Below are 15,224 nucleotides of genomic sequence, written 5' to 3'. Positions count from 1 at the left end.
CTACAATAAAGGCCTGATTGGTGGAGTGCTGCAGAGATGGTTGTTCTTCTGGAAGGTTTTCCCATCTCTACAGAGGAACTCTGGAGCTCTGTCAGAGTGACCATCGTGACCATCGGGTTCTTGGTTACCTCCCTGACCAAGGCCCTTCTCCCCCCATTGCTCAGATTGGCTGGGCACCCAGCTCTAGGAAGAGTCTTGGTGGTTCCAACTTCTTTCATTTAAGAATGATGGAAGCCATTGTGTTCTTGGGGACCTTCAATGCTGCAGAAATGTTTTGGTACCCTTCCCTATATCTGTGTGTCACATTCTGACCTTAGTTCCTTTGTTATGTCTTTATTTTAGTTTGGTCAGGGCGTGAGTTGGGGTGGGCATTCTATGTTGTTTTTCTATGTTTTGGTTCTGTTTGGTATATTTCTATGTGTTTGGCCTAGTATGGTTCTCAATCAGAGGCAGGTGTCAGTCGTTGTCTCTGATTGGGAGCCATATTTAGGTAGCCTGTTTTTCATTGTGTTTTGTGGGTGATTGTTTCCTGTTTCAGTGTTTGCACCATACGGGACTGTTTCGGTTGTTTGTTCGTGTTTTGTTATTTTTTGTTCTGTGTTCATTTTGATTTATTAAAAATCTATTATGGACACTTACCACGCTGCGCATTGGTCCTCCTCTTCTTCCAACCACGACAAGCGTTACACTGTGCCTCGACACAATCCTGTCTCGGAGCTCTACGGACAACTCCTTTGACCTCATGGCTTGGTTTTTGCTTTGACATGCACTGTCAACTGTGGGACCTGATGTAGACAGGTGTGTGCCTTTCCAAATCATGTCCAGTCAATTGAATTTACCACAGGTAGACTCCAATGAAGTTTTAGAAACATCTCAATGATGATCAATGGAAACAGGATGCACCTGAGCTCAATTTCGAGTCTCATAGCAAAGGGTCTGAATACGCATGTAAATAAGGTATTTCTGTTTTTTATTTTTTAATACATTTGCAAAAATTGCCACAAACCTGTTTTCGCTTTGCCATTATATGCTATTGTGTGTAGATTGATGAGGGGYAAAAATTATTTAATCAATTTTAGAATAAGGCTGTAATGTATCAAAATGTGGAAAAGTGAAAGGGTCTGAATACTTTCCGAATGCACTGTATACACCTCAGAATTTGCACTGTGTGGAGTGAAGACCGCACAGAGAGGGGGCGCGCAGCAGCGTGTGAGCGATGATGTTTGGAGTGACGACACCACGAAACCATAGCACAAGATTACCGAAGCAGATAGCAATCGGGTTGAAGCAACATCCATCAGAGAAGCCCAGAGCCCACTAAAAGTGCCAGTGCTCGTCCAGACTGTGGTGATCAAATCCGTCTTTGAAATGCTTCAGTTCGGCGGCAGGGTGTGCGTTGTCTCCGCTGTCGTCTGGCTGCTTCTGGCGGGGCTGGCGGCTGCGTCTTCTGATCTATTTGACAACCAACTAGGCGACATCAGTTACTGCAAAAAGCAATGCCAGATCACCATCAAAAACAAAAGCCCAGCTAAAGTAAGTGATACTTGGAAACGATATAGACCTCATTGAGGAATAGCAGAATAGCAGTATATATTCGGCTACATATCAATGTGACGAAAAGTCTGTTTTCGTGCTTGAATCGCTGCTATAATAAGTTCTTACGTTTCGACGACTGTATCCGAAATTGAATAAGGTATATCGATAACCGATAGACTTCCTTTTAGTCTTTAAGTGCTGGAAATCTGTTGTTTAAATGTAGCATGGCCAATGCGTAACGAAGGCCCACATTTATACTAAATGGCATGGTTATTCTAAATCGTATCAACCGTAGGCAAGGCTACGCTACCTAACTTAATTTCTGCACTAAGTGGACATTATCATGCACGATTTGGCCGAAAATATCATTTTATGACGCATCTAATTGTTATTCTTTCCACAGCTCTGATCCTCCATTATAGCCATATAGCCTACTCCCCCTACTTCCTCTGGATTGATTTACACATTAATTACATAACTTATGTATGTTCATATAAAACCCAGTCGTAAAATTGTTGTGAGGGCACCAGACCAAGCATGGCATTCTCCAATAGAGCCTATTGCCATTTGCAATTATTTGTCGATGAACAGCAATATGCAGGATATGTAAATAGTATCTAATTAATTACAATATCCATGTTTGAATAATCTTAAATAATGTACCATTTGAAAAATACTTATAACCTGTAAGATGACTAATGGATGATTAGTGTCTATAGCCAATAACGGTAACTCCCTCAGCTAGGCTATTATTTTCCCAACTACACATCATCGTTTCGGCTCAGCTCAGGTGTGGTTCAGACATCATGCAGGGGAGTGCGGAGCAGAGCAGCAAAATGGATCACAGTGAACTATGCGGAATCACCTGTTTTCAGAACACTGCACCAGTTTATAGGCCCTAAAGTATGCCTTTGATGTGCGCGTATTATTTGAACAACACCTTAGTGACAAATAGTCAGTGCTTGAACAATGTTCCGTTTATTTTATTCATGGGACTATAATTGCCACTGTGTAGTAAGCAAATAATTACCTATACAAAGGAACCGTGCATCCTGGGTCAGAATAAAGTCCCGCTAGACCCACAGCGAACAGGGGAAAACGCAGTAAATCGAAAGGATGACACGCATGACACTGTACTATGCATGTAAGCCGTTGATGGTCGGACAAGGGGATCACTTTGTCGCTCACGTTCCTGTGTCAGTCGCTTAGGGGCGCTGTTTTGTTCTTCTGTAATAGAACCAGGCTTGGCGGAAACTGTGACCAAGTGATTGTTATTCTTCACTCATCACAAAATTCCCTGGCACGACATTTGCAGTATTTTCCATGTGTACCTCTAAGATCAATAATTCCTCACCTCATTTAAAATATTTAGTCTGTAACATTATCCAATTGAAATACCTCTGTGGTATAGGCATATCTAATTGCCTATCTAATTAATCACACACAAATCCAGGACAATATCTCATTCTCTTTGAGGATATCTGCTTTGTTTGAATAGTCATAATTAGCTCCTATGTTTTTCTCTCTCCTGAAGGACTCCATACTGAATGCCTGTCACCGTGGTTGTCGTCTCTACTCCATATGTCAGTTTGTGAATGGCAATGCTGGCTTCAACACCAGCAGGGAGGAGTGTCAAGGAGGTAAACAAAACAAACAAATCCCAAGCTATGCTTCAAGGCCAGAAAGCACTTGATTCAACCTATTGGCCTATCATGTGCCTGTACCAGGGCCAACATGACATTAATGGAACCCTGTGTGTGTGTGGCTCAATTGAAGCTGTTCACTCAGTTGGTGACTTGTTTATTGAAAATCAATCCTGTGATCTGCTGTCCTCCCTGGTCCCGGCAGTAGATGCTCAAATGTTCTGATATTGATGACTGTAGGGAGGGGTGAATAGGGACGCAATGACTAACACATGCTGTGTATTTTCTCTTTAACCTCTTTTTCTATCTCTCTCTCTCTCCTCCCTTATCTTTCTCGCCCTCTCCCCTCTCTCTTCTACCCCCCCCCCTTCTCTCTGTAGCATGCCAGGAAGCATACAGCAAACTGCTGGGAGCAGGAGGCCTGCAGCACCGGCTGTGCCAGCCAGCCCTCCGACCTGAGATCAAGAGGAGGAAGGTTAGCATGGTCATTCAGTAGCCATTCAGTAGGCCACACACAACACACACACACACACACACCACACACATACACACACACACACACAACACCACCACACACAACACACACACACACACACACACACACACACACACACAACACACACACACACACACACACACACACACACACACACATAGTCTTGTACAGCAACACACACACACCATTACTTTTTTGCCAGAGGAAATAATGGCACCTGAACTCAGACAGTTCAACCTGTTGTTCCCTGCAGCTGAAGGCCATGGCCCACCGTCCCAAGCCCCCCTCTGTCATGGACACCGTGTCGAGCTGGTTTAACGACATCGTCAGCTCTGCTCAGAGCTTCATCTCCTCTACCTGGACCTTCTACCTGCAGGCCGACGACGGCAAGGTGGTTGTCTTCCAGGTGAGACACTGTCAGGACTCAAGTTACACAGTGACTATTGGGGGTACAGCTGTAATTCAAACCTTGGGGGCAACAGAGGTGAACTCAACTCAAACATAAGGGTGAAAAGGGCGTGGGATCAGTACTGTATATGATTTACTTGATAAGTGACGGCTAAGTCAAGACAGGCTGGCTGAATCTATAGAGAAGGACAACCGAGATCTGTAAATCCAGTAATAAAAAGACACGTGGCGAGACAACATGAAATTATGAAAACAACAGTCTTCATGCCATTTCTTTCTTTAGCCTTAGGGGTGATGGATGGATGCTTGTCTTCTATGGATGTGACATGCTAGCAGAGGTGAGAGCAGGCTCCACAGGCTCCGAGCTGGCTAGCAGGCCTGTGTTTAGTGGGCAACTGGCTGGCTGCCACCCTCTTGACAAATTGACTGGGGGCAAAGAAACAACAGAAAAGCACTAAGGCTGAGGGACAGCTGAAAGAGAAGACAAGCCGCCGCTGCAATACAAATCACAACTGCAGACATTCAGAATGAGTGGGTTCTGCAGAGCAGAGGGCTGTGTAGGATGACAGGCTGTATGGACTCACTAGGAGGACCATGGTGACTTGTAGCCTTAGGCGTGATACAAAACAAACAGGAAATGGTTAGGAGACCCACTGTGCTAGCAGTTTGTCCACATTATGTAGCAGTTTTAGTAAGTTCTCAAAAAGGGCCATTCAATTGCAACACAGTACACTACTGGAGCTGAAGTGAATCGGACAAAAATAAATGTATTAACAAGTTCATATGAGTTTTCAAGAGTTAGTGAGAGAGCCAACTTGTGGAATGAATGGCACTTGGTCTTCATGCAGTGTTCAGTGTGACAAGTTTATTTGGGCCAAGTGATTTCTATTTGAATCAGTTCACAGTGAAATTACGTGRGCTCTCCTTCAGTTAATCAGTCATTTGAACAAATAAGACTTTTAATTCACTAAGGAGCCAATAGATGTAGGTGTATTTTGCTATGTGATGTACAGAGGTGATTCCCAAAACTACTTTCTAAAGAACTGAGACTCTATTTCCAATAGCTATTGAGGCTTTAGCTCACAGGTCTAATGTGGTCTTGAGTCACACAAACGTCTGAAGATTGATACCAGGTCCATTACATTTAGAGGACTAACGTAGTGCACATAAACCATCTGGGTTCTATATCAATGTGGGTTACCCACAACATTTTCCAAAAGTTTGTGTGTTTAGATGCAACTGTGATCAAAGCAGCTTCTCTGATTGCTCCAGGCAAGCCACCTGTGTCTGAGGGCGGCGGTTTGAGTCTCAGTCCCACAAGCGGCAGATTCTCCCTTCTTCAGCTCCCTTTAGCTGTATCTCAGACAATGGGCTGAGCTCCAGCTCGGGGAACATCCATCCCTCTCCTACCCACATTTGACATGGGTTAAGTGGCAGCCTCCTTCTTAATCACACTTATTCATGCCATCCTAGCCTCCCAGTGATTCAGGAGTGCTCCTCCAAGGTAATCAGCGAGAATCAAGCTGTTTCCTCCGGGCTTAGAGGGAGTAAACACAGCCAACAGGGCCCTCTCATCACTGATTGGGGGGATAACGCTTGTTTGGAAAAGGGGTCTTGTTTCAATTCCTTCCGCGTCCAACATTCACATGATGCAGGGTCCCCTTGAAGGAAATAGGGACATACATAGATACTACTTCTATAACATCCCCCCCTCTAAGAAGAAAGTGAGCCCAAATGACCCAAAAATACCAAATAAGGGAAGGGAGGTTGTTACTTTGGAAAAGGATCCCTCCTTCCTGTTGGTCTTTGTGCCTCTATAGCTAGAGCACCTTTGGCATTCTGGGACAATAATGCATGACAGATGTACATCAGAAGGCCTACTGTTACTGATGGCAAGATTTCCAGTCTGCAGCCAATAACTACTAACATACTCAAATGTTCACTCTTCTCTTCCCACTGCCTTTCCCCCCAATATTACACCTGGATCCAATGTGCTCCGTAAAATCCTTGCTATCGCTAAAACTGGTGGTGAAATGACTTTGAAAATAACAATAGTTTGTCTGAATATCTATGACCTTTTGTTAAACCAAGCCTTATTCTCTTCCACATAGGTCATCTCAGTTAAATGACTATATCTGACCAATTTACTTCCTTTTCTCTTTGCTTATCTCACATTCGTTGACCCATAGACTATTCAAATGCCGATTGATACATTTTATTTTCAGTTGTCATAACTACGCATGCATACATGGACCTGTGTGTCAAGATTATGATTTTTTCTTTAAAAAAATGACTCCCTCTGTCTACACGTCTTGTTGTTGGGAAAGGTTCAGTAGAGGGTAACCAAAATACTATTTTAATGAGTTCTCCAGGGGGAGCCAGAAACACAGTCTCCATAATGAAAGGCACAATGATGCCTCTGCTGACAGAGCTGGGTCAATGTGTGTGTGTGTGCGTGTGTGTGTGTGTGTGTGCGCGCGCGCGCGCGTGCGTGCATGTGTACGTGCGAGTGTGCTTGTGTGTGTGTTTGCGCGCCTACTTGAATGTGTGTGTGTATAGACATAGGGATTAACCCTGTCTTCACTCTAAGTCATTCAGGTTCGCTCACATACTGTAGTGCACAATTGCTGTTTTTAAAGGCCTCTTTTCAGAGACACTTTCTTCAGTCAAGTGGCCTTTTCACTCCCCTCGGAGAGAATGAATTGGGGGGCTCTTGAGCAGCCAACCAGGACAGACTCAGCAATGGGCAAGCAGGGGGTCCTTTAATGAAGTTAGAGAAAAGAAATGCTGATTTAAAACTCCACTGGTGTGCCAAAGAACAATCCATACAATCTGCTCTATACAATCTATACCTCAGGAGGGCTCAGTGCCACCTGAACAGCCATTGTAAGGTGTGATTAAGTGGTTTTATGTTTGTACTGTTTGGTAGTTTGGAAGTACCGTTTTGTACTGTTTGGTAGTTTGGAAGTACTGTTTTGTACTGTTTGGTAGTTTGGAAGTACCGTTTTGTACTGTTTGGTAGTTTGGAAGTCTATCTGGCTTAATTTCACAGATGGCTGAGGTACACAGTGCCTGGCTTGCAGCAGCACACATTTTGTAAAAATGCAATGTTCTCCTATAATCAGTGAGTCCTCTCTTTGTTTGAGTACATGTGGCAGTATCCTCTACATCTAAGTCTGCAGTTGTGTGTATTTCTCCCTGTCGTGTTTAGCTGTTCATTGAGTATTCTTAGTCCAGACTTCATTATGGTCTAACCTCAATGTGTAAAACATACATTTTTCTGCCACTTTTTCAGTGAATTACAGTGTGTAATTACTAGTGCCTGAATTGACTTTGTTTGTTGTTCCTACCAGAGCCAACCAGAGATTGAGTACACTCTGCCGGAGCTGCAGGCTCCCCGCTCCAATGTGGCAGACAAGCCCTGGCCACAGGTCCACTCCCACACACAGAGACCCCATGGTGAGACACCAACCGCCTGCAGTGTTGTGGCATGCAGCTCTGTCACACATCGAGACCCATAATGTACAAATCATAATAAGACCTAGTATACAGTGCATTAAAACCTCTTAGGGATAGGGGGCAGTATTTTTACGTCCGGATGAAAAGCGTACCCAAAGTAAACTGCCTGTTACTCAGGCCCAGAAGCTAGGATATGCATGTAATTGGTAGATTTGGATAGAAAATACTCTAAGGGTTCTATAACTGTTACAACTATGTCTGTAAGTATAACAGAACTGATTTGGTAGGTGATACCCTGAGGACAAACCATCCAGGGATTTTCTTTTGTTGAGGTCATAGTATTCCCCAATGGTATTCTATGGGAAGCCCTATTTAATAGGAACCTGGTTGCAGTTCCTATGGCTTCCACTAGATGTCAACAGTCTTTAGAAATTGGGTGATGTTTTTCTTTTGAGAAATTAAGAAGTATGGCTGTTCTTTGTAAGTGTCACTCCAGGTGGACTCTACTGTTTGGTGCGAGTGAACTGGAACGTGCTTCACGTTGTTTTTATCCGGTATTGTAAACAGTTTATCCCGTTTAAAATTTTATCGATTATTTACTTTTTAGGATACCTGAGGTTGGATTAGGAACGTTGTTTGAAATGTTTGGACCAAGTTTACAGGTAACTTATTAGATACTTTGTAGTCATGTTGGGCGAGTTGGAACCGGTGTATTTCTTAATAAAACCCGCCAAATAAATTGACATTTTGGGGATATAAAGAAGGAATTTATCGAACAAAACGACCATTCATTGTGTCACTGAGACATTTGGGATTGCAAAAAGAAGAAGATCTTCAAAGGTAAGGCATTTATTATATCGTTATTTCTGACTTTTGTGTCGCCACCTGCCTGGTTGAAAATTATTTTCATGTGTTTGTATGCGGGGCGCTGTCCTCAGATAATCGCATGGTCTGCTTTCGCCGTAAAGCCTTTTTGAAATCTGACACAGCGGCTGGATTAACAAGAAGTTAAGCTTTATTTTGATGTATTACACTTATATTTTCGTGAATCTTGAATATTCATATTTCTGTAGTTTGAATTTGGCGCTCTGCAATTTCACTGGATGTTGTCAAATCGATCCCGCTAAAGGGATTGGCACGCGAAGGGATCACTAACAGGTTAAAGGAGGATTACATTGAATTGAATATGCTTTATTGATCTCAAAGTCACAAAGTCTGTTGCTCATAAGTGTTCACCTCTGTGCAGGTGTGAAAGGACATGGGGAGAAGGGAGCAGCCAAGGCCGGAGGCAAGGGGAAGCACCCAGCAGTCCAGCAACATACAGAGGACCCCACCGCTGAGCATGACTTCCTGGGTTGCATGTCAAGGTGAGGAAATATTGAACAACAACGGTCATCTGCCCAAATCAACCCATTTCGTTCCCTCTGATTTAGAGGTCTTCTGAGTTGTAGGACCTCCCCTTTCTCTCAGGCGCTCTGGACTGCCTCGTTGGATCCTGGCTGCCTGTCTCTTCCTGTCCATCATGGTGATGTTGTGGCTGAGCTGTGCCAGCCTGGTCACTGCACCTGAACAGCACATCAAAACAGAGGTAAACATTGCACCAGAGCAACACATCAACACAGAGGTAAACACTGCACCAGAACAGCACATCAAAAAGAGGTAAACACTGCACAGAGCAACACATCAACACAGAGGTAAACACTGCACCAGAACAGCACATCAAAACAGAGGTAAACATTGACGCAGAGCAACACATCAACACAGAGGTAAACACTGCACCAGAGCAACACATCAACACAGAGGTAAACACTGCACCAGAACAGCACATCAAAACAGAGGGTAAACACAGCACCTCACAACACAGGTCAACACAGCACCAGAACAGCATCACGAAAAACCTGAATTATATTGGCAAACTCTGTCTTTTAGATTAAAACCAGCTAACCCTCTATGTAACTTCATTTCCCCTGTGTTAGATTAATTGTTAACTCACTGAAGTGTTACCTGAAAGCTGGAATCTGCATTTGGGGAAACAGAGCCACGGAACATTTGTTATTGTTTTTGTTTTGTTTATGAAATGGAAGAGAGTAGCATCCAGCATCGTGATGAAAAAAATGCAATTCATACTCTGCTCTTCTATCGCGCGTGCAGTGGTGTGCATGATGTCCTAGGGAAACAAACATTTTTCATTGTTTTAAGGAATTTCTTTGTTTTTGTAATATCACAAATGGATGTGGCAGTTTCACCAATACTGATTCCAGCTTTAACATGTGTTTTCCTGAGATGAATTAGGCCCAGAGACAATGGGAACATTTCTATCGATTTGAATGAATAACTGATTCCTTTCCCAGCTGAGCATCAACGGAGACAATGAGTTTCTGGATGACGTCCAGAAGGTCAACCCCTACTATCTGACCCCTGTGATTGCTGTAGCCATCGACCAACCAGAGGAGAGCGAGGAAGCTGGACCACTGCCAGTCAAGGTTGACCTCAACAAGACATCTCTTTAGGGGACCAAAGGGATCGGCTCTCTGGTTTCTAGGGTAACCATTTCGTAAAAACCTCCCTCAGTAAAAGAGGGGAACAGAAACACACCAACACACACACCAGATTTTTTATACACACATGGCACAATCCCTTCAAAACATATTTGTCCCGTCTGAATTCTAGTTTCTATAACAAGTCTGACCATCAGATCTTAGCCTGTTGTGCTTATCTCTGCATACAATACCAATTTTCTAGATCCCTAGAGTCCGTTGATAAATCTCACTAAGAGTGTGGAGATCTAGTTGTCACCACCTTCTTGTACCTATCATTTTGTATTTGACAATGCAGTTGCTTAAGGCTTATTTAATGGACATTGTAACTATTAAATGTAACTACTTAGATCTGCCTGTGAGGAAGTCAAGGAGAACATGTGCTCTGAAAGCTTTCCAGGCTTTTGATGTCAAGGGATAAAAAAGAAAGGACACACACAGGGATTCAAATTGAAGATGAATAAAAATGATCTTACATCCTCTTGGAATTAATTTGTGTAGATAGAGAAAAGGTATGGAGATGTTTAAAATGCTTTGAAAGCTATTTTGTGAACGCTGCAGGAGACAATGGCTACCAGGTTTCACCTTTGATGATAATCACTGATATATCACCTAAAAGAAGCAAATGCACTCCATAAATTATAGATCTCTGTAGATCTTACAGAGAATTCTCAGATCAGATGAAACACCCCATTTAATTGAATTCTGACATTTGGCAAATAAAGGAATTGTGCTCAAATTATGTTGACTGACACCCTCAGCTAACTGTGTTTGTGTGTGTGTGTGTGTTTGTGTGAGTGAGAGTGCGTACGGCGTGTGCATGTGTGTGTGAACAAAATAAAAACAGTACTTGGTGCTGAATTAAACTGGAATTGTACCGCCCACTCAGAATGAGAATTATCGTATGTATTTATTCATGACTTTGTGTATTTATTCAGAACCAATAACATAAGGTACCTGTTTACTAGTGTCAGTGAAGTCCCATGTAAATACTCATCTATCCAAATCTATCCTATTGCTACAGCTGTAATACAACAATGTACCCCCTTTTCCAGAGACATGCCGGAAGACTAATATTACTGTATTATTACTATATCTCCTTAAGGGTTAGTCCTATTAGCTCTTAAATGTACCATGCGCTTTCTAATAGTAGACTGTTTTGTATGCTATACAGGCACATAATGATAGGGAAGACCAATGGGATGCTCAATGCAAGGCTTTTAGAAAAMACCTTTGTTATCGAGTAACACACTCAATGAGATTTCAGTTCTCTCCTCAGTGATGTTGATGCCCAGTAAAGTACATTTTCCTTTTGCCTACTCACTGTGCATGCTAGTACGCTACACCACATTCAATGAAACCACCCATCTCAGTATGGCAGGCAACTAATGTACACTTGTGGTTTTTGTGTTTCTATTTAAGTGTCGAATAGAATGTTAGGATATTAATCTCATGATTTAAGTTAAGAAACAAGATGGATATCTCTAAAAGCCATTCGATATCAGTCCTGCTTCAAGTGAAGGTTACAGCTTCATGTAGAATGTGATAAGAGTTTCGAACTGTAAACGGTTCCTTTTTATCTGTTTGTTTTCAATGAAATAATACATAACTACAACATGATGAATAAAGTGTGTTCATGGTAAATATAATGGAGATGACTTTGTGGGTTTTATGTCAGTACACATACATGTATCGCATCTACAGTATGCATGATCAATTATGGAATGACTCCCAGTCCCATTGAGATTTAAGACGTTCTTTAAGCCATTCTTATACCATATTAATTTAAAACATATATTTCCACTTTCTTCCATACATTCAAATTGTTCATGGAGGATATGAAATATCAACAACATAATCACATAGCACTACGTCATACTAGTTGGTACAGTATCTTCCGTTTGTCAAATGTTCTATTTTGGTTGTAAAAACGTCCAACATTTTGCATGTACAAATCCCCAGACTCTCATTGTTTCTGTGTGCTATTTCAGAGTCTCTGTGCTCCCAAGTGAGGAACATTTCAGTTGCAGGGAAGTGAGGGAACCCCACCAAATGCATCTGGAACTCATTAGAAACCCTCCTGTCCAGACAAAAGGCACACACACAAAGCCTTGGGTGGCTGAAATGTGTTTTTTTCCCCCTCTCACTCTGCTGTGGGGCAACTTATTTTGTTTTCTGTAGCTTGTACACAGGGCTACTATTTCAGAATGAACTCCTAATGATGGAGGTGGATCACATACACTGAGGAATGAATGCATGGAAAATCTCAACGCGATTGTCATTTTTATCCACACGGTGGCGCCTAAAGCTCCTCACTGATTTCATTGTGTCTGTTTTTAGCTGTTTGTCTTGCCTTGTGACTCTCTGGAATCAGAAGACAGGTTATATTATACAAGGGCAACAGGTGTGGTTAGAGCGTTGGGGCAGTAACCGAAAGGTTGTTGGTTTGCATACCCAAGTCAACAAGGTGAACAATCTGTCTATGTGCCATGGAGCAAGGCACTTAACCCAAATTTTCTCCAGGGGTGTCGTACTACTATGGCTGACCCTGTAAAAACAACATATTTCACTGCACCTACTGTATCTGGTGTATGTGACAATACAATGTATTAATATATATATTTTATACTTCTTTGACTTGTGATATCTGAGAGGTTATGATTCTCCTGTGAGAATTTCAAACCTGTATTTTACTGTGGCCAGGGCCCTATTTGTGGATTTGATTGAAATTTACTGAAAGCTGATGCTGTGCAAATTTTCACATTACAAATGCACTCAATCTCATCTTCTACTGTGAGTATTTTACTCTTCCACAAATCGTTATACTCATTTGTTGTAGAATGCAAGTAACACACACCTAAACTACAGTACCCTATCTGTACTCCTGGCCACGTTTCGATTATCTTTTATCTTTGCTGTGACAGAATCATATCTTTCAATTTACGATGTGAATTTGACCCTCTGTTCTGTCTTCACAAGATGGTGTATGTTGGCTTAGAAACTGAGACAAATAGAGAAATATGTCAAACTTATCATGTTGCTGTGTCCATCTCAGTGTGTCAATGTGTCAATAATTTGATAAACCATTATTTTTTTAACTGACAAAATATTTTATTTTACTAGGCAAGTCAGTTAATATTTTCATATTTTCAATGCCAGCCTGGGAACAGTGGGTTAACAGCCTTGTTCAGGGGCAGAACAACATATTTTTACATTGTCAGCTTAGGGATTTGATCTTGCAACCTTTCAGATACTAGTCCAACACACTAACCACTAGGCTACCCTGCTGTTCATTGAGCATATAGGAAATGCACTGGAGAAAACATTAGCAGATCCTTTAAGGTTTTTATACCACTTAAACCAGGAGTAGGATTTTATCCTCTTCTATAGCAGTAAAAACATTACAAATAAATATATTTGAATTGAACTACATTTTAATCTTATGCTCATGGCTCTGAGTGAAGATTTCATATCAATGATAATGATCCTCTAAGAGAGCCAATGTTGATTCATCTCTACAGCTATTCCAATATCGTCTTCGTGTTTCTCCTCTGACTTCCTCCACTTCATAGATATTAATGTCTTCCTATTTGCATGATGTCCATTTGCTCACCCTCAGTCCATCTGCATAATCGGCAGCCAGGCTGTGTGAATATTAGACAGTGAGAAAACAATGTGTCGTGGTGCATATTTAAACATGTCCCCCAGCCTCGTCATGGCCCATAATGAGGGGAAGACATTCTCCCTCATAACTTGAGAAGAAGCCTATTCGTGGTGGAGGGATGAGTCACTCTGGAGGCTGTCTGGGCTCTTGACGCAGCCAGTGCGGTGTGCAAACAATGCCACCCGACTCCCATTCAGCGGCACACCGGGGCTGAGAGCTGCCTCAATGTGCTGATTGTCTCCCATATGTTCAGGCGCTGTACAGACTAAACCCTGCATCCCATTGTACCGCCACTCCAATAACGTGAACCATCCGCGCTATATCTGGAATGAATGAGGCAGGCTGCAGCTGGGCTCCCATTGATAACAATGTCAGATGACTAGGCCTGGTGAAGGGGAGGACACAGAGATCACAGGCGCTGATGCCTCACGCCAGAAAACGCTCTTTGGTGGGCGCACAGGGTATCTGATCTGGCAAAAAAATATCCAGGTCTCTGTATGGGCGTTGAGGAAGAGAAACAACACAAGAAAGAATGTTCTTTTCATTTGTGAAATAGACTCTTTAATGAAAATACATTCTGCTGGCTTCCCTGGGTCTGTTGACATAGAGAGGTAATCTGTGATTTTTATGGGTTTCTGCCTTACAATCGTTTGAAACTGTGAAATGTGACCTCACGGAAATAATACCCTCCACAGTTGTACCTAATTCAACATCCATGAGCAGCCGGTTGTTTATGTCTGCCTGTCTGTCTAATAGGGGGGTGAAAAGCTGTTTGGGTTGTACAAATCCATGTTGGTTCAATTAACATGGAGCACTGCCTTGTTAGTCTTCACTAACAGCTGTGTGTCTGACGACAGAGCCTACAAGCCTGGCACGCCAGGCTACCAACTTGGTGGTGGCACTGGTGTCTTACCCAAACATGAGCTCTAAAATGATTTACTCTACTGTCTGCATTACTGTGAGTCAGACACAGGGGGAGCCACAGATCCAGGTTTGAGCGCAGCTCCTTGCCTTAGTTCCTTGGGATTGGAGGCACTAGGCTTCTTCCACAGGCTCTCTCCTCCTCTCCTCTCCCCTCCCCTCTCCTCTCCTCTCCTCTCCTCTCCTCTCCTCTTCCTCTCTCCTCTCCTCTCCTCTCCTCTCCTCTTTCTAATCTCTCTTCTCCTCTCCCCCATTCAGAATGAAGGCAGAGCTGCTCTCTTATCTGGTCAAACCTGCTGCTGCTGGAGCCAACCTGCAGTGCATTAAACAGCACAGCCCACCACCGCACACACACAGCACCACTGGACAGGACTGGAGAAACCAACAGAATAATGAGAAGGGAAGGAGCGACAGATAAAGAGAGATACAGAGAGAGGTGGACGTAGAGACAGAGATTGAGGGAAGGGATGCGTGAGCCATGTGGTCATGCTTTGTGTGACATTTGGGAGATTGTGTAGCGTTTGTTGTTTAGTCGATTGCGAGGGTATTCTGTAGTTTTA

General features: G+C 42.8%; 1 pseudogene; it reads left to right on the top strand.

The window, feature by feature from the left end:
• Positions 1-1,184: 1,184 nt before the first annotated feature.
• LOC111975970 (transmembrane protein 59-like) lies at positions 1,185-10,632 on the top strand (annotated as a pseudogene).
• The last annotated feature ends 4,592 nt before the right edge of the window (positions 10,633-15,224 follow it).

Source organism: Salvelinus sp. IW2-2015, linkage group LG16 (assembly GCF_002910315.2).
Source record: "Salvelinus sp. IW2-2015 linkage group LG16, ASM291031v2, whole genome shotgun sequence".
NCBI classification, from domain to species: domain Eukaryota; kingdom Metazoa; phylum Chordata; class Actinopteri; order Salmoniformes; family Salmonidae; genus Salvelinus; species Salvelinus sp. IW2-2015.
The sequence above is the reverse complement of the archived record's forward strand: the minus strand, read 5'-3'. Positions and strand labels throughout refer to the sequence as shown.